Source organism: Centroberyx gerrardi, chromosome 3 (assembly GCF_048128805.1).
Source record: "Centroberyx gerrardi isolate f3 chromosome 3, fCenGer3.hap1.cur.20231027, whole genome shotgun sequence".
Lineage (NCBI taxonomy): Eukaryota > Metazoa > Chordata > Actinopteri > Beryciformes > Berycidae > Centroberyx > Centroberyx gerrardi.
The window spans coordinates 33292262-33308607 of record NC_135999.1 but is presented as its reverse complement, the minus strand read 5'-3'; positions in this window follow the sequence as shown (position 1 = coordinate 33308607).

The following is a 16346-nucleotide window of genomic DNA, read 5'->3' as shown; positions in this document are numbered from 1 at the left end:
TAAACAAACCAAACTAACACAGTACTATTGGCGTGTACACACACACACACACACACACACACACACACGCGCACACACACACACACACACACACACACACACACATGCACATCCCATTCTACATGCACATGCACCAACATGCACACACAAATTTATGCCCATTAAGACAATCACAAACCAATTCTAAACTCCCCCAAGAAACAAAAAAAAAAAAAAAACACCCCCAAAACATTAAAATCAAACTGAGAAAGTGAACAAACCAAAATAACACCATCATAATACCACTATTTAACTGAGGTATCACAGCACTTTCAATTACAAAGCTGCCGCATTCGTTTTCTTCTATTGTCAGTGTTGAGCACAAGTGAACCCGCGTCGAGCCGCCATTAAAAACACCAACTGATTACAAACCATTTAATTTGATAGCTAAAACAGCGCTTCTCCATTTTCAGACGACCAATTCATCACGACGCCAGACGCACAAATGCAAAAAAACAATTTGACTCCAATTGTTGTAAGCGTTGAATCACGCTGCGAGACATGCTAAAGCTAATTTGCCAGACAAATTAGTTGGCTCAATTCGAACTTCATTGGCGAAGTTATAAAATCTCGTATGGTGAGAAAAGTGCTCCTGCCGTACATTTATAGTAATTGTTTCAAAGGACCCCCACTGTGGGGGCATTTGAGACGCCCACCCTCCCGTGCCATTTTTTAAACACTGCGACTGTCAAATGGCTTGGCTCAGGATCCCAAACATTACAAAAACAGCCCTCTATTCCTCTTCACGACTGGAGTCCATCTTCCCCGCAATGCCAACACATGCCAAACTGGTTGTAGTCCAGTATTTTTGGGGCTGAAATGGTCCATTAATTCATTCGCTTGCAACACAAGCTAAAAGTTAGTTGTACATGGAAATGGGTTGGTACTATTCAAAGATGCATGGACAACTTTTGAAAGCGGAATCCACTTAAGAAAAGACACTTTTGCATGGACAGTTTAACTGTTTGAACAGGCGAATAATGATAGTGGCTGACATTAAACCGGCACAGAGGTTCCCAACCTTTTTTGCCAGGTGGACTGCCGTATATAGGTCGGAAAACTCCAGTGATCCCAGTTGAAAAATATGAAAATTATGTGCTCATGTTGTCTTTTAATGTTTAGGGCCGGGCTAAACAGTAAATGTGTTTGCTTATTCAGGAGAACAGCAATCGAGATGCACTTGAAAGCTCGCAAAGTGACTTTAGTATGATTTTTACAGCCGCTTTTGGACAGTTTTTGATTTCAAAAATAACATTCAGATGTTATTGTGCTCACTTAAGCTTGAATACCACTAAGATGGTCCTGATTTTACCGATGTTATTTCAGCTTTGAACCTGACTATGAACAGAATATTTGATGATTTCCAACATACTCTAACAATTATTATCATCCAGATTCATCCAGACCAGTACAGGCGATAAAATCTCAATTAGGTTTATGGGAATACACTGATTTTTTTTGTCTTTGATCAATGTTACCATTACGCAAGAAGACTGGCATCAATTCGAGCTCTGTCAGTTCAGCATTTAGTGTGCAACGGTGCTTTTGAAATGATACTAAGCTAGCGTATTCCATCCACTAAATGCACAATAACACACTAAATGCACAAGAGCAAACTAAATGAGTACTGGAAGCACAGAGGTTACACTACTACCAGTGTTCTTGAACCATCATGGTGAATTAATTAAAGAGCTTATTTGCAAGCGTTTATTCTATTTGTTGGAGGCTATCAGTGGCATTGACATTTAAACTGTGAGGGTGGTTTGAGTTTGTACACTATAAAAGGACATTTTGCTCTGCTGTGTTATTGGAATTAATAAAATCCCATTTACACTGAGGTACATTATTTTATCCTGATTGATTTTTAGCCCACGTTAGTGCGGAATTCTCCTTACAAACCAGAATGTCAATGGGGTCTAATGGAAATCCTAGGGAAATGGCCCTACCAGCCTGTGCCCAAAATACTTAAAACAATATTTTGATGCTTTGAATTTCAACTCCATTTTTCACCAGACAACTGTCACAATAGGGGGGAAATATTCCTGTGTTAGCAGTGCAGTTTACCTTAAAAATGGCATGTCGCAGGATATGAGCATTGCTCGTTTATATTAATGGGGACCTCTACACTCAAGCTAGCTTGTTGGCTTGCAGCTAGCTGGTACCCATTGGTTTCAACAGAGAATGCAAACAATGCTAACAAGTGCTTCCATTTTTAGTATTTGTGGCCCCAGTAGGAATAGAACCCCTAACCCTCGTAGTGTTAGCGCCTTGCTCTAGGGAATAGAACCCCTAACCCTGGCAGTGTTAGTGCCTTGCTCTAGGGAATAGAACCCCTAACCCTGACAGTGTTAGAGCCTTGCTCTAGAGAATAGAACCCATAACCCTGGCAGTGTTAGTGCCTTGCTCTAGGGAATAGAACCCATAACCCTGGCAGTGTTAGTGCCTTGCTCTAGGGAATAGAACCCATAACCCTGGCAGTGTTAGTGCCTTGCTTTACAGAATAGAAACCCTAACCTACGTATATGTTTTTACATATACATGAAAGTAGCTATGGGATATGCAGTGCAATGTACTCTTAAACTTTTAGTTCCTACAATATATATTATACTAGGAATGTTACAGATTATAATTTAAACACTAATTGGTCTAAACTGAAAACGGTTTGGTAAGCGTCTGGTTTTGCTAGACAGATGTGTCCCTTTACAATTGCTTAGTCACACTGTCACTATGACGGCTGCTACCATGGTAACCAATCAGATCCACTTAAAATCCATGACTCCAACACACACACACACACACACACACACACACACATACAAACAAACGTATAGCTCCATATACACTTCTTTCTTTCTTTCTTTCTTTCGACCAAACTAAAGACAGAGGCAAAGTTACTGCCATGCTTTAAAAGGCTTCCCTTTTATCATTCAAGGCTAGTGAGTGTGAGTGTGTGTGTGTGTGTGTGTGTGTGTGTGTGTGTTCAGTAAACAGCCATATCACTGTAGCAGTCCAAAGCCTGAAGCGAAGCTATTGTATCGGCTATTGGATTAACACATGCTAATGCAAATACTCAGACCATGCCAGAGTCTTACACTGAAAGGCACACACTCTCCCTCTTCCTTTTGCACATCACACCCACACACACACACACACACACACACACTGCCAAAACGCCTGATTTCAAGGCTATGTGCTTGGGTAATTGTGTGCGGTCTGCTCTCTGATTATGAAATGTTATTTTGCGCTCAAGGCCACATTTCTTCCCATCAAAAGAATGCTGTTCTTAGGAACAAATGAATGTACAATCCACATGTTGTGTCTTGATAAATCTCCATTGAGAGGTGGCACCAAGCAGAAAAACGACACAATAACAGGATACACACAAATGCATTTTTTTTTTTTTTTTATTCTTGATGAACCAATTTAATACATCTATTTTTGGATTGCTTTTTGGTCATTTATGTTAGTTTGATGCTTAACATGCATGGCCCACTCTGCCTCTGCTGTACTGGAGGTTAGCATGGCACTACAATAAGATGGGGGCGACTTTAATTATGTTTGAGATATAAAATGGCTCTGTATCGTACCAGAAAATAGTTCTTTGGTTTGTACCATAGCACAATCATTTATGGTGCTGTAAAGAACCCATTTAGAAAGGGTCTCTATAACACCATGGTCAAATGGTTCTACATAGGACCTTTTTGGTATCCAATAGCCATCACCTAGAGTGTCTCAGAGCCCACTGTAAAACCTCCGTGGGCTAGCCTTGTTTACCTTGGAGATGCATGAAACTAGAAGCTGAGCAAGCATTCATTCCGAGGCAAACCCAGAGATGGCGAGGAGAAAGTTTATAGCGGAGGAGGCTGTGAAGTTGCTCAGAAATAGTGACGAGGAAGAAGCAGTCATCTGCCCTGAAAGTTGCTGTTCTACTACTGCTACATTCTCCATAAAGACACTGTGGTGTGACAGGGGCAAAAAATGCCTGAAGACACTGCTTATAAAAAAAAGCCCATTTGCACATTGTGTGTATATATACAGTATATCTATCTATCTATATAGATAGATATATATATATGTGCGTATAGTTTGCAGTGATTTTCCAATAAAATAAGTTCAAATTCAATGTTGTCTTTTTTATGTTTTTTTCAATTATGCCCTAATTTCCTCTATAATAGTCTATAGTACTGTTTATTCAGTGATATTATGTATTGGCGATATATAAACTTTGATGATATTGTGAAAAATAACAACACTATAAGCCAAAATACGGTAGGCACAGATGGGACAAAATGCTCCAATCCAACAGGAATGAAAGATCTTTTATAAAGACCCATACTGTTTTTTTTTAGAGTACATTTTCACCATGTGGCAATTTTACCTCAAGTATCTCAGCAATGGAACAATATGATGTGCAATATCCTGATTTGTGCCACAATCTACTGCATATTTTATTTGACGGGAAGAAGAGCAATATCTTGTTGTCCTAAATGCTGAATGCAGTCATACAGGAATAAAAAAAAAACTGCTTTTGAACTGATTTGCCGTGTTTGTTCAGTGTTCTTAAAAGAGTCAGAGCTAGAAATGGAGAAACGGGGGAAAGAGAGAAAGAGACGACATGCCGAAAAAAGATGAGAAAGAAAGAAAGAAAGAAAGAAAGAAAGGAGGAGAGTTGAGAATCTCGGTTGGAGAGAGACGAGTTCATGGCTCTAAGGTCAAACCAATTTCAACATGCTGAGACACAGCACAACACAACACACATACACCTTTTCCACATTCCATATTCTCCATACATTGTGTTTTCCCTCAGCAACTATTCCTCATTTATAGCAGTGCCACAGTTGGGCTGAGACAGGGAAAATATCACCAGATTTTTAACTTAAAAAACACAAAGAGATGACTGATTTATCCATGTTCAGACAGACATCTATCATTATTTTTGATAAATATCTGTTACTTTGATCTTTGCATTAAAAAGGTAATGTGCTGTACCCATACTTGCCATATAATTGGAATAATGTGTAGATCAGTGTTTCCCCTATATGTATCTATACTGTAATCTAGAGTAAAAAAGTCAAAAAGCAACAAATTTACTTCACTTTAGTGATCCATTCTATTTATTTTTCATGACTTAATCTGAGTCATATTTCGTAGTAGTGGGAAAAAAACATCCTCAAACCAGTGTGCAGTTTGTACAGAAACATCCTTGAAAGTCCTGGACAATAAGTCAACCACTGTCGCACTATTTCAAAGTACAACCATCTGACCTTTGATCATTTTGTCACCTGTTTAATGTACAAAATTATCCATAATCTTGCTTCTCTTCCTGAAAAAATTTGTTTCAGTATATTGGCCGATCAGCATTCTCTATTACAGCTTTAAATCACAACTAAAATCATGGCTGAAATCAAACCAATCATGTGACCATTAGCCACTTCTTGAAATCAACCATAGCACACTTTTATATGACTTGTGTGATGTACTATCGTATTTTAGTTTAAGCCTAAAATCACATGATTTTTGTGTTACTGATCGGTTTTAATGTTATACTATGATTGTACATTTACTCCTGTGAAGCCCTTTGAGATTTTGTTGTATTTTAAAATGTGCTATGTAAATACAATTCATTATTATTATTATTATTATTTATATACTTTAAATTATAACTTCTACCATTTTTCTACTAACTGTCTTGTAAACACGCTTGTCTTTGTAGCACCTGCCCAGGGACTGCATATGAAATTTAGCTTTCTAGGTAATTCTGGGGCAAATAAATACATAAAATAAACACCAACAGCACAGCAAAAACTGAAGTGTTCAGAAAATGGAAAGTGCATGTAGCACTGTGCCAGTACAGCATGCAATGCTGCCGGCAGTGGGAAAAGAATATTTAACTGCAATATGAATGGCATGAAATTCATATTGCATTACACGTGGCTCCGGGGCCGAGCCATTCTCTCCTGGCCTCGTTCATTCACAGATCGTGAACTCACCCCGAACGCTCACCCCTAAACTCATTTCCTGCCTCCACAGGGTTCCCGCTCCTCTTTACTCCCCTCACAGCTTCAACACAACACAACAACTGCACTGGTTGACAGTGAAAGACCCGGCTTGTAGTGGGCATGCTCCTGGGTGTCAGAGGTGTGTATGTGTGTGTGTGAGAGAGGGAGGATGGAACTGCCTTTATGAAGACGTCACATGTGAATTCAAAGCATGTGTGCTTTTTCATATGTGAACAATTTTTTTTTTCCAGTTTCCAGTTTGTGACAGTTTTTACTTCAGATGTGAACATTTCAATTCATAGGCGAAAAGTGTCTTCTTTTTCACATGTGAACATTTTTGTCACATTTTCCACCTGTCATTACATATTACAGTATTTGCTACACATGTGAAAACAGAATTTCACATGCAAAGACACAGTTCACTACTGCAAGTGTCATTTTCACATGGGAAACGGATTTTCACATGTTTTTTCACGTTTTTCACATGTTCACATATAAAAACCAACATGTGGCCCATGTGCTTTGAATTCACTTTTTTCACATGTGACTTTTTTGTAAGGGTGGGAGAAAGATTGTGTAACTGAGTGAGTAGGTAGCCAGGCTTTGAGACCCCAAAAAAATCTCTGCAAAATTTGTTTTCTTCATTTTCAAATCTATGAATTTTATTTTTTCTTTCTCTTGGTGGATGTTTGTCTCATGATGATCATGAACTAGAGGTCATATTTTACTCACCTTTTTATTTACCACAACTTCCCTGGTGAGAAGTTTGTACTGTATCCAACCTATGAAAAAATAAGTGATAATGAATCATCTATTATAAGCAAGTGCACTGTAGCCTCTGGTAAGGTTAAAAATTGATTAGCTTTAGCTTTAGCGTTAAAGTAAATTTGACCCCTCAGTTGGCCCGCTCTCCTGGGCAAATAAAGGTTTCAAGAGAATAAAAGGATGATCTTTCTCCCCATTGTTCTTTCAGCAGCTGGTGTGACTGTTCCTGGATAAAGCCATGATCGCATAGGATGCTATTTTCATTTCATTTTCAGTGGTTTGGTTGCAGCAGCTCTCCTCCAAACTATCCACCTCGGACTTTAGCCAAAAATGAGCAGCACCTGGACAGAGGTAAGCAGCCTCTTACAGTTTCCCGGTAAGTATCATGAACTTTAGCTACATCCTCCACTTCAGAAAGGGCTTAAAGAGCAAGCAGAGCAGTCGCTAACCTCCTCTTGTTCATTTATTTTCAACAACATTATCCCCTTTGTTAGCCGGGCGCTAATTAGATGGCTTGCAAGTTGTCAAATGATGTAATGCTCTTTGACTCCTTTGACCTCTTGCTTTCTCTGTTACCAGCGACACTCACAGCTGTACTTTGTGATTGAGCAGGGGAAAAAAAAACCTCCTATCTGATTGCAGCCATAACATTAAAGCTAAGAATGATAGTTCTGTACAGTAGCTTTCCAGTGGAACCACATGTATGCTGATTTGGGGTTAACTGCAATGTGCCTGAAACTCATTTGAGGCGCCAGTGCCTTATACTGTATGATGGGGTTGTTAAACTATGACACAGTGAGCGCAGCCACAGACACACACACACACACACACACACACACGCACAGAAGCCCTTGCTCTGTTGTGTATCCTGTGGAGAGGTCAGCGACTCTTCACACACGCATGCAGTGGAGCATGGTAGCATCATGCAGAGCAGTCATTCACACACACTCACACTCACACACACACACACACACACTCCCATTGTGATCTGACTTTTGACCTCGGCTACATCTGCCACATTAGAGGATACATCCTCTGTGCACATGCACACACACACACACACACACTGAAATGCCTTTTGACCACTACTACTGCTCCATTAGAGGAACTGACTACTGCTGAAGAACGGTATGCTATAGACATACGCACACACACATAAACACACACACACACACACACACACTTAGGTACGCATTTACATCAACAAACTAAAGCAAGGTAGCTCACCCTCATGTAGGCAAGGTGAGGCTTAACTATATATCTCGCTGATTTAGAATAGAAACAAAAATGAAACTGATAAATATGTGGAACTTTACACTTTAAATTAGGTTTAAATTGAGGTTAGGGAAAATGTGGCCTATAGTTTTATGTTTATCAGTTTTTCAAGGGAAAAAACAGTTGGTTATATCTGTCCAACCTGCGCTGTTTGATGCTGTATCATATGGAAGGAGTTGGTATTACATTTTCATCTCTGACATATTTTGACATTAACAATAATACAACGACGGTTGAGACAACAGTCTGACAACAGTTTGTCAGACATGGTTAATTTCCGTGCTGTTTTTGATCATTTCATCACTGATACAGCTGATCGATTTTGTGTTTAGATGTAAGCTTGTCAGCTAACGAACCACAGTATCTGATTAGCAATTTATCGCTGCCTTGTTAATATATATGATTTGTACACTAGCTACATGGCGAATAGCTGCATGTTAACGTTAGTTGCTTTGGTAAATTAGCTTGCTGGCTAGTTAGCTAGCTAGCTACATTTCAGATTGTTTTGGAGCAGAGATAGGACTAAAAGAGCTTGGACTAAAGGGACTATAGGACTAAAGAAACTAAGACTAAAGGAGTAGGGTTAAAGAGACTATGACAGGAACTAAGAACTAAAGGGACTAGGGATAAAGACAGTTTACTGTGTCCCAGTAACCTAAATTTGGCAACAAATCAACTCACTTTTAGATAGAATTTTATGGATCCACACCAACAACTTGTATATTTTTCCAGGTATCTCTCTTTTTCTAGCCTCATTCTTATATATTTACATATTTGGCACAGACAATTCTCCAATGGACATCCACCCGTTATTGCTGGGACATTTGTGACAACTGCAAAGCCTCTATAGACAGGGTATGATGGGACTATCCCTCTTATGCTATCTGAACTAGTTTACGTGCGTTGGGGGGTTGAGGAAGGTCGAGCCGTCGTCCATTACTGCATTCCTTTACAATATGGTATACTGCCAAGCCGTATAGTCTATGGTGCATGTAGTGTATTATTAGTATTATTGAACAGGCTGTGATCCAGCGCAGGGAGGGCATGTGGTAACCTCTTTAACTTGAGCTGTGCAAATACTGGTAGTGTCAGCTTGTCTGTGATCAGCAAACAGACGGAGAGAGAGAGAGAGAGAGAGAGAGAGAGAGAGAGAGAGAGAGAGAGAGAGAGAGAGAGAGTCAACAAGGTTGTGTCTAGGGTTCCACTGATACATGGAACCGATTTGATATGATCAATATGATACAGTTTCACAGGTTACATATTTATTGTAGAACTTATCAGTACTACATTAGTTGTCTATGGACCTTAACCTGAATTGATGCTAATGAGACATTTTGATCAGATTCAGTGTGCATGAATATGTTTTATTGGAATTTTCTTTGGCATGAAAATGGGCAGCTTCAACACAAAAATATCAGTATCGGCCTTCTTAAACCAATATCTGTCAAACCCTAAATGTGTCAATGTGTCTTTGCCTATAAAGTGGAATGAGAGAAGATGATAGAGCATATAGCAAAAGAGCAGGGAGAAATACAAAAATAAGAGAGAGAGGGATGACAGAAAGAAAGGCAGAGATTAGAGAGACTGAAGGGAAAGAGAGAGAGGTTTAGTCCTCATGTCTTTACTTAGCAAACAGGTGGGATGCAGAGAGTGACAGAGGGAAAGAAGGAATAGACAGAAAGAGAGAGAGACATGGAGTCAGGGAGGAGTATTGCCATCTTGTCTTTGCTTAGCAAACAGAGAACAGCAGCTCAAGAGTTTGATAGAGAATAATGGAGAGAGGGGAAGGGGATGAATGGAGAAGACGGCAGAGTGCAAGTGAATGAGAAATTTAAGGAGAGAGGGAGAGAGTGAAAGGGATTTTTGTGTGTGTGTCTGTGTCAGTGTGTGTGTGTGTGAGAGAGAGTGTGTGTGTGTGTGTGAGACAGTGACAGTGCTGAGGGCTTGTTGAGCAGGCTCCTTTTATGCAGAGGCACGGCTGCCTGACAGACAGCTCTGATATGGAGCATTAACACACACACACACACACACACACACACACACACCTACACACAGAGCTAGTGATAGGGTGTATTACAAGCTGTTAAGTCTGCAGTCGGAGCAGATGTTTATTCATGACAAGCACAGGAGGAGAATGTCAGGGCATACCTGCTGCTTAGCACACACACACACACACACACACACACACACTGGATATACATGTCGACATATATGTGGTTATGGCGGGACGCAGAAAGGGAGTCACTGCTTTGCTCATGGGCACATTGGCAGTGAAGTGAGCACATAGTACAGCCTGGCGTTTATGGCTTACATCGGGGTTTCCCCTTAAACCACCGCCTCAGTACACAGACAGACACACACACACATACAATGATCATAGACCAGTGGTTCTCAACATGGGGTCCGGGGACCACTAGGGATCCTTGTGGGGGTTCCAGGGGCTCCCCAGCAAATTGATGAAGTGTTAAACTTCACCATTATTTCATTTACAAGAAGTGAACACAATTAGAGAATGTAGAACGACTATTTTGATCAGTTATCTCTCTATCTACAATACAGATAGTCATGGAATTCTGGACAAAATCATATCAGACAATACAAATATTCTCAGATTTGGGTCCGAGAGACAAAATCTCATCAAATGGGGGTCCTAATGTGTACTAAATTAGGGGTCCTGATATGAAAAAGGTTGAGAATCAGTCATAGAATATCGAGTTCTATGCTGATGATGACAGATTCTATGCTGATAATGATATTTTTCTAGAAGGCAATATAGACTTTATAATTATCCAGATGGTGTTATGAAGCATATCATATTTGGATTTCATTAATGAGCACCCATTGGCAGCTTTTCAAGTCAGCTAGTGTGTAAACTTTTATCATACTAGTCTAAAACTAATGGAAGGAGAATCCTGCAGTGCCTGTAACACAGACCTAAGCTTCTCCACAGTGTTCAGGTCCATCAGGCTATTGGGTTTTTGACACCAGTGATTGATGACAGACTAGCTCGACAAACCAGACGACTTGTCCATCAGCTGTGACATGGTGAGGAAAAATGAATAGAGGCCATAGAAGCATCAAACAAAGTGCATCAAAAGTGGCGTCCAGTGCATTTGGGCCTTTACTCTTCAGTTGGGTTCTCAATGGGTTCCTTGTTTCTGAGTTTATTATATACTTAAGTTGCATCATATAAAGTAAAGTTAACATGGAAACTCCACACAGAAAGGACCAGGGCCAAGACTCAAACCCAGGAGGGAGGGAACAGTGCTAACTGCTGAGCCACTATGCTGCTTTTTTTTAATTTTTTTTAATTTAACCTTTATTTAACCAATTCAGCACAAATTGTATTTATCATCATACTACAAAGTGAGGAATCTCTGTCTGTCTGTCTGTCTGTCTGTCTGTGTGTCCTTCGCATATCTCGAGGACTGTTCGTCCGATCTACTTCACACTTGGCGGGTGTATTGCTGGGGACCCAAGGACGTGCAGTGTCGGATTTGGTGCAATTTGGACACGCGACACGTTCATTATTAATAAACTTTGAATAAACAAGCGAACAGCGCTCTGTGCAGCAGCGGGGCGAACGGGCACTGCACTAGTTCCTATTTACAATGACGGCTAATTTATTCTAATCTACTGAATTCTATGCCATTGTATTCTAATCTGATCTACTCTATTCTTTTCTATTCTATTCTATTGCTGGTGTCAGCCAGCTCACTTGCTCGGTGACCTGACTGTTACTCACTAATGGAGTCTCTCTGAGTGTCACCACATGCACACACACACACACACACACACACACACACACACACACACAGAGTGCTGCAGAGAGGACATGACTTTTGATCGCACTTCAGCGCTCTGTCGGTATTGTCAAATTGTCACCTCAAAATAACAACTCTCGCTTCTTCGCGCTCTCTCTCTCTTTCTCTCAGTGTCTCTCTGCCTCTCTCTCACTGTCTCCTACTCTGTCCCTGTCATCTAAAACAAGTCATGGTTGAAGGAGAGAAAAGGACACAGCAGCAGACAGAAGGGTCAAAGCGCAACAGCGTTTCGAGACGAGAGAATCACATAGTGCTGAAACCCACGGAAAACACTAAAATGTATAAATATGATCAATCTGTAATGAGTTATTTTAGGATTTTGAAGTGTTGTAATTGACTTTTTTGGTGTATCCACTTTCCATCAACCTGCCTCGTCTACTTCTACTTTGGTAGAAAGATTTCCTACATTTCCCAGAATGCCTTCTGACAACCTCCAGATAAGGGGTGTTTGTGTAGGTGGAGAGAGCAATAGTGAAAGCGATTTTTAAGAGCAAGAGAGTTATTTTTTCCAGTTGAGAAAAAGTGACTCCAAACACAACATGTCCTGTATATTAAGATTATTTAACATCCCTTAAATGTTTATGATGTAGCCACAGAATCAGCAGAATCAGTAGACAACTGTTGGAGGAATAACAGTTTATTTTTCTTTTCTTTCATTCAGTTCACTCTGGAAAAGAACAGTGCCATCTTTGAAACATCTGTGTTTTCTTTTTCGTTTTTTTACTAACAGGCTTTCATGTAATTTGTTGTCACCAATTTTGTTCTCATTGTATTTGATTGTTTTGTTCTTCTATAACCCCGCTTTCAAATCCTGCCTGGCATTTTTTACTGTTTATCTTCTTGGCTTTTATCTGTTACTGTTTCATTATGTGCAAAGTGCTTTGTAACTCTGTTTTGAAAAGTGCAATACAAAGTTTATTATTGCTATGATTATTATTAGTATTTTTTTTATTGATATGTTAGAAAACTGGGAGAGACATAGACACACAGTGTACCTTCCATGTGGTTTCAGAGGCAGGGAGTTTTATTAACTATATCACAAGTTCAATTCCCAGCATGCACTGGACTATAGCATGTAAGATGGGGTTTCCACTACCACACCTGTCAACACTCACAAATTTGAAGGCCTTCAAAAGTATTAAAATGTCTTAAATCCAGTTAGGGGAGGTCTTACTTTTTTCACCATGCAATGACAGGTTTCTTAGCGCTTCATGTCGATCCTTAATCCAGAACGGGGTTAGTAGCACAATCTGCATCCCATCTGCTTTACTAAACACAGTTGGACTTCATGTCCCTTAACTATTCGTTTCCTGGTGTCCTTTTTCTTATACTGACCTTTTATAGTTTCACAACTTTCATTAGCTAATGAGAAATAGATTGGTTTTGACAGCTTTGTTTCCTTATTTTGTTCTTAAGTTCAATTCCAGGTTGCATTAAAAAGGTCCTAAAAAGTCTTACATTTAGTACTGAATATGGCAAAACAGCAGGAAAATACAAAAAAAAATTGAGTAAAACTGTCCAAAGACAAACTCCACATTGCAATAGAATAGAAGAGCCACAAGATTAATAGCTGATCATGAGTGATAAGTAGCGCTGGGCTTTTCATTCAAAAAAGTAATACATTACTCATTACTTGTTACTCATTTAGTAATATGATTAAATTATGTATTATATAGATTTGTTACGCCACACCTCCAAAACAGGTGATTTCAACAAGTCGACTTTTGATGAGAAATGGTACAAAAGTTGACTTCCACTCGGAAAAAGTCAACTTTTGTACCATTTCTCATCAAAGTAGTGGGAATACTTTCACCATTTCTCAGTGGTATAGTTTTTGGATAATTCAACTTCAATCTGATATTTAGAAGGGGTGATAAAAAAAAAAAGACACTTTTTTTATTGTAACATTTTAACTGAAACTGATATAGGAAAATATTACTGTAATAAGTTACCATCCAACACTGGTGATCACTGATGAAAAAAATGACATTATTATTTAAAATTGAAATCCAATCATCTACTGTATTTTTTTTAACAGAAACGTCTTTGTCCAATCTCTCGTTGCCTTCACAACAACATAATCGAAGCCCTGTGCCATTTTGTTCAGCTGTTTAAATCTATTACATTCTTGAGATACAGATTCACTCAAAGTCTTCAAATGGAGCGCTGTAGAAGAAGTGGGGAGTCAGCGAAACTCCTTTTATTACATCAGCAGTGAAAAGTATGGAATATAAAGCTTGGAAAATGGAAAAGAGAGACAGAGAGAGAGCGTAAAAATGTATAGGATATTAGGGAGAGAGAGCAGGTATAGAGAGATAGAGAGTGAGAGGTATGGATTATAGATTTCTGAAAGAGGATAAAGTGAAATATTACTGAAGCCCAGCTGTGTTGTAGCTACGACTAGCTGAGTTGACACATACAGAGAGTGAAATTCATCTATCATCATCATCTAAGAATTCAATGGATTCCAGTCCTATATATCATCCAAATCACAAAGATATACCCAGACTCTCCTTTCTCTATCTCTATCTCTCTGGATTTGTCTACATTTTGTCTAATTTCTCTCAACTGCTTTAGTATATTTCTTTCTTTCTTTCTTTCTCCTATAGACAAAAAGAAGAGATCCTCAGAGACATGCTTTCAAGTTTTATGTGTTTCACTATGCGTGCTTGTGTATACATCTGCGTGTGTGTGTGTGTGTGTGTGTGCTTGTTCCCATCCCAAAGTGACCAGGTGTGTGTGCGTGTGCTAACAGTGTATTCCATTGAGCCCCATGTCAGATCGTAACAGTCGCTGAGTCAGCCCTGAGCCAGCAGAACAATACACACACACACACACACACACACACACACACACACACACATATATACGCACACTAAAGCATGCAAGCATGTACAGTACAGAAATACATCTGTTTTTTTTTGGTCACTTGGTTGCAAGCTCACAGTTACACAGTTGACAGAAGAAGAAGTCAACTCTAAGTAAACTCTTTTACAAATTCAAATCAAATGCACTTTTATTATTACTAGTCCCTACCCAGGGATGCGCGCGCCACAACTACGTGCAGACTTGCCAAAAAGGCCAAAATAACCGTACCTACAGAGAAATGTCTCTGGTTATCAGTCTCACTTTGCCAGATTTTTGTCCCACTGAAGGTTACATGTCCCACAATGACAAGTGAAGAGGTAGATAGCAAGTTTACTCGCTCGCTTCATGGATTCTTTTTAAAATAAAAAAAAAAGGAAAAGCTACTGAACGGGTCGGGAGGAGCTACGTCTCGGGCCGAATTTGACAACAAGCTTTAGGAAAGAGGTGAAAACAACAACACAGCTGGCCCGTGTGTGTGGCTGTTTGTTTACATCATTACGTCTCACGGAAATCTCCACGTAGCACACGTTAGTTTCAGGATTGGTTACAGGGTGTGAAATCGCTTATTGCAGGTTTAAGGTTAGGGTTAAGCTTATGGTTAAGTTTAGACGAGTAAAACAACTTTGGTTAAGGTTTGGGTTAAGGTTATAGTTAGGCAACTAAAACAACTTGGTTAAGGTTAGGGACAGGCTTTGGTCATGGCTAAAAACGTTAGTTAAAAGTTTTTATTTGTCTCACGGTAGAAATTTCCTTCGTACAAGCTGGGAATTGAACTCCGGTTGCCGGCATTGAAGCCAAACTCATCTGCCCATCCACCACCCGACCACAACCCCCTTACTTTCTACTGAGCTACTTCATTGTGACACTACTTCCTGTTTATAGTTGTGCCTCCTTCACATAACCCTTTCGTGCTGGGAAAATGGAATTTTAACACTTTAATTTGGTGTTAAGTCGTTTTCATTTCATTTATTTGTGTGAGATCAGGTTGCTATGCTAACTGTGTACAATCTAGCTAACGTTAGACATTTCAGGTAGAGAGAGTTGTTGTAGGTAAACAGAATGTCTCATGCCATGGAGGGCCGTTAGCTTGTCCAAGTGAATGGCAATTTTGGTATTTTTAGCATTGGAGCAGGCACAAGGCTTGGGTATGACGTATACCAATGGATTTTACAATCACTACAACTGTCACTTTTCCGTAATACCAGTTGTACGGTAGAATTTGGTGATATTTGGTGGTAATTTCAATACAGCTCTGATTGTTTTCAATGAGAGCAAGTGCAGAGTTCAAGCAAGAGCAAGTAGCGTTTACACATTACTGTACTTCTCAGCTAACAGCTCTACTTCTCTACAAGCAGCCAACAAACCGTGCCTCTCAACTATCAACTATTTGGTAAGTTTTACCTTACTGCTGTCCTCTCTCACTACTCTCTTAATGTACTTCCTGATTATGGACAGTAAGAGTAAGTGCAGCTTGTACTGTTAGATTTTAAATTGAGAGGAAGTCTACCAGTTAATCCAATGATGTTGGACAGTTTAGTCAATATTTTAAATCAGAGACAGATTTCTCCTTAAGGAA